The sequence below is a fragment of the Orycteropus afer genome, unplaced genomic scaffold (genome assembly GCF_000298275.1).
Source record: "Orycteropus afer afer isolate SDZICR_OR568_19922 unplaced genomic scaffold, OryAfe1.0 scaffold00053, whole genome shotgun sequence".
Classification (NCBI taxonomy): domain Eukaryota; kingdom Metazoa; phylum Chordata; class Mammalia; order Tubulidentata; family Orycteropodidae; genus Orycteropus; species Orycteropus afer.
This window is the reverse complement of record NW_006921640.1, coordinates 667330-672200: the sequence shown is the minus strand read 5'-3', so window position 1 is coordinate 672200 and position 4871 is coordinate 667330. Positions and strand designations below refer to the sequence as shown.

Here is a 4871-nt window from a genome sequence, read left to right as displayed (position 1 = left end):
TGTATTTCATCTGGTGAGGTTCTCGTGGATAGCCACAGTTTACATTGTTAAAAAAGGTATTTGCAGTGAATAAATTGTTGGTCTTGCAAAATTCTATCATGTGATCTTTGGTCTTGCAAAATTCTGTCATGTGATCTCTGGCATAATTTCTGTCACCAAGGCCATATTTTCCAACTACTAATGATTCATCCTTGTTCCCAACTTTCATATTCCAATCACCAGTGATAATCAATATATTTCTTTGGTCAATTTCACACTGCAGAAGTTGGTAAAAACCTTCAATTTCTTCATCTTTGGCTTTAGTGGTTGGTGTGTAAATTTGAATAATAGTATCAATTGGTCTTTGTAGGCATATGGATATTATCCTATCACTGACAGCATTGTACTTCAGGATGGATCTTGAGATGTTCTTTTTGATGATGAATGGAAGGCCATTCCTCTTCTATTTGTCATTCCCAGCATAGTTGATCATATGGTTGTCTGATTTAAAATGGCCAATACCAGTCCATTTCAGCTCATCACTGCCTAGTATATTGATCTTTATGCATTCCATTTCATTTTTGACAACTTCTAATTTTCCTAAATTCATACTTCATGCATTCCACATTCTGATTATTAACGAATGTTTGTGACTGTTTCTTCCCATTTTGAGTCATGCCCTATCAGGAAACAAAGGTCCTGAAAGCTTTACTCCATCCACATCATTAAGGTCTACTCTACTTTGAGGGGGTAGTTCTTCCCCAGTTGTGTTTTGAGTGCCTTCCAATCCCAGGGGCTCATCTTCTGGAACTATATCAGACAAAGTTCCACTGCCTTGTAAAGTTTTCCAGTAATGTATCAGATAGTGTTTCACTGCTATTCACAAGATTTTCACTAGCCAATTTTTTCAGAAGTGGATGGTCCCATCCTTCTTCCCTGTGTGTCTTAGTCTGGAAGCTCAGGTGAAATCTGTCCACTGCGGGTGACCCTGCTGGGATTTGAAATACAGATGGCATAACCCTCAGCTTCACAGCGACACACCAGCTACTACAGTATGACAAATTGACAGATGAGTGGTGGCCTATTACATAGTATACATTTAATGAATTATATATTTAAATGTATGCAAAAGCAGTAACAAAATCTAAAATCTGTAGGTTCTGTTCTTGGCTCTGATGGCAGCAGTATAGTTTAATAGTATGAATAGTTCTGGCTAAAACTCTGGAGAGAAAGGCTCTAATTTCAGGTCTACCACCAAACGGTGTGATGCAAGATGATACTAAATTTTCTTCCAGTTTTGCCATGACTTTAGTGAAATTTTACCCAACGAGAAAATCTCATCAGATTACTGTGAGGATTAAATGAGATAATACATGAAAAACTCTTGGCCAGTATCTAAGGTCTGACTACTTGTTGGCTGTAATTATTATCATTAATAGATTTACTGGAGTTGATGCAGGTAACTGAACAGCAACCAAAGATTCATGGATGGACTAGTGAGGAATGACATTCCTAAATAAAGGTGGCAAGACAAAGACGGTAAATGCATTGACTAGTTTGTTACTGAAGAGACAAATTCACCTGCTGTTGTTGAAAAATGGTCCATTTCCCACAGGAAGATGTGGCAGTGGAAGATCAGAATGTTAATGGGATCAAATATTTTATAGATGGAGGAACTGAGGGCACAGAGAGGCAGGTGGTTTGCTTAAATTCACAGGGCATATCCCATGTAGGAGGCTGAAGGAGGTAATTAAAATTGATTGTTAATATTGTTTCAGATTATGGTGGCAGCCTGGAATGATCACAGACCACAATCTCCCATAGTTAGAACTATAATCCGGGAGTCACCTAACAAAGGCAGCAGTAGGTGGAGCAGGACTTACCATATTTTGGCAATTTGTATATACCTTCATGTTTTTTTTTTTTTTTTCTTTTTTATATTTTCAGGTACTACTGGTACAATTATTTACCTAATATATTTTCACTTAAACTCATTTTTTATTATCAGATATTTGAATGTAACTGGTTGGGGCTGTGTCTTGGGATTTTTAAAAGCTCCCCAGCTGATTCTAATATGAGGCAAGGTTGAAAGCACTTTTTCAAAGAAAGAAAGGGAACTCCTCAGTGCCAGGAATGAAGAAGGTATTGAAAGTCCGAGTAGTGAGTGTGAGAGCTGATATTCTGGGGTCCCTGGAGTTTGCATTGGGGTTGGGGGTTCTGCATAATAGCTCTAATACCAGGAAATGGGTCCTATTAGCTAGAAGCTTGGATTATTTTTTACTTTTAAAACTTAAAAACAATTTTAACATAAAATTTACTATTTTAAGTGCACAATTTAATGACATGAACTACATTTACAACACTGTATTGTGCAAGCATAACCACTACCCATTTCTAAAACTTTTTCATTAGACCAAACAGAAACTCAGTACCTATTAAGCAATACTTCTACTCTTCCCTTCTGCCATAGAAGCTTGAGTTTTAACAGGCTCACAGGGACAGGTGATGAGGCTTTAGACCTATAGGAAAGGGTAGTTGGATCTGAGATCCATGCATTTAATCAGGGCCCTCTGAAAATCTGCATGCTCAGTGAAAGGGAATTAAAAATCCCCTACCTACTAGTGAAGGTTATATAGTTTATATAAGCCTAAAGAGAAAATTACTAAATGAAAACTTGGATCTGAGGATATAGCCACAAATGAGGTCAAGAGCAAAAATGAGAGGAAAAATATAAAAATGAGATTAAGAGAAATGAAAAATAGATTAAGTTTCAACTTAGTTCTGATGATGATGTTTGTGGTTCTCTGTGCCACATCCCCTTGGCCCATCTGATTTAGTGCAGCTGTGGTGGATACATATACAATGCCAACATCCCTCCTTCACCACATTCCACAGTGGTTTTCTATTATGACTGTTCTAACTCTAGGCTTTCACCAACATTATGAAAGCGCACTCAGCTTACACACAAACGGTTCGGAAGTTTGAGGGTTTAACATTTCTAGCAACAGCCTTAACCAATGGGGGATGAGATTAAGTAGATAAATGTCTCAATTCAGTCCATTTTTTGAGACAACCTGAAACACGCTCTATAAAGTTCTTCAAAGAATCCTCTGCAGGAGTGAGCTCCAGTTAATCACAGGGGTAACTGGCTCAATAATAAAGCAACTTTGTTGGCTTTCCTGTTTCACACATCCCGTTTCATCATTTCTGGAAGCAAGATTGAAGTTGTTGAGGATTTCATTTTACTTGGATTCAAAACCAATGCCCATGGCAGCAGCAGCCAAGAAATCAAACATCATATTGCATTGGACAAGTATGTTACAAAAGCCTCTTTAAAGTGTTAAAGGGCAAAGATATCATTTTGAAGACTAAGGTGTGCCTGACCCAAACCACTGTGTTTTCAATAACCTCATATGCATGTGAAAGCTGGACAATGAATAAGGAAGACTGCAGAAGAATTGATGCATTTGAATTATGGTGTTGGTGGAAAATATTTAATATACCATGGACTGCCAGAAGAATGAACAAATCTGCCTAGGAATGCTAGTTAGAAGTGAGAACAGCCAGACTTCATCTCTTGTACTTTGGTCATGTTGCCAGGAAGGACCTGTCCCTGGAGAAGGCATTGTACTTGGTCAAGTAGAGGGTCAGCAAAAAAGAGGGAAGACTCTCAATGAGCTGGATAGCCACAGTGGTTGCAACAATGGTCTCAAGCATGGCAATGATTGTGAGGATGGTGAGGACTGTGCAGTGTTTACTCTGTTGTACACAGGGTTGCTATGAGTCGAAACAAATTCAGTGGTACCTAACAACAGAAACAACACCAACATCACCTTTCAAATAATCCATATGCACATAAATCCTTTTCTAAGACTTTGCTTTCAGGGGAACTCAAACTAAGACCAGGGGAGCGGATATAAAGAATGTGGAGAGTTAACATTTGAAGGGATAATATATGAGTATTTCCAGAATTAATGAGACATGTATCCTTAGATTGAATAAACATAGTTTTAAGCAGGATAAAAAAAAACAATCTATTCCAAGACACATTATGTTGTTGTTGTTGTTGTTATTTGCTGTTGAGTCAGCCCCGACTCATAGCGACCCCTCCTTGGGTTTCCGAGGCAGTATCACTACGGAAGTAGGATTGCCCAACCTTCCTTCCGAGGAGTGGCTGGTGGGTTTGAACCACCATCCTTCTGGTTAGCAGTCAAGTGCCTTAGGCACTATGCTACCAGAGCTCCTAAGGGCGTGGTCTCTGTGGCGCAATCGGTTAGCGCGTTCGGCTGTTAACCGAAAGGTTGGTGGTTCGAGCCCACCCAGGGATGCTCCCTTCTGAAGACACATTATAGAACATCAAAAATAAGGAAAAAAATTTTTTAGAACAAACAGAGAGAAAAGATGGATTAATATACCAAGGCATGGCAATTAGACTGACAGCAGACTTTTCCATAGCTACAAAAAGCCAGAAGACAGTGGAATAAGATGCTAAAGGAAAATGAATGGTGACCTAGAATTCTATGCCCAGCTAAGCCACTTTTTTTCCTTACAAATAAGGGTAAAGACATGTTCAAACAGACACAGACAAAGTTTACCCATTCATAGACATTTGCTGAAAGAACTTCTATTTTAGGTATCCATCGATTCTGGCTCTGCTCCTTGTAGCCAAAAGAAGAAAATTCAATCTCACTTCTCACAGGGATCATCTTATGGTTTTACTTTGTAAGTAAAGGGATGGGGATAAATTTCTTCTTTACCAATTCTGCCTTGTGTTGGCATTTCCCTTGTGAGTAGAAATGTTATCTGGGACCAGATTTTGGTGGAGGGTCAATACAGTTTGAGAGCTTTAGTCTTCACCTTCTGCTTCTAGGTTCTCCAATCTACTTGTTCCC

At 38.8% G+C, this 4871-nt stretch overlaps 1 non-coding gene across 1 annotated transcript; it reads left to right on the top strand.

Annotated features, from left to right (window-relative positions):
* The first annotated feature begins 4233 nt into the window (after positions 1 to 4233).
* TRNAN-GUU lies at positions 4234 to 4307 on the top strand. Its single transcript has one exon. It is a non-coding gene; the product is annotated as a tRNA-Asn (tRNA).
* Positions 4308 to 4871: the final 564 nt, after the last annotated feature.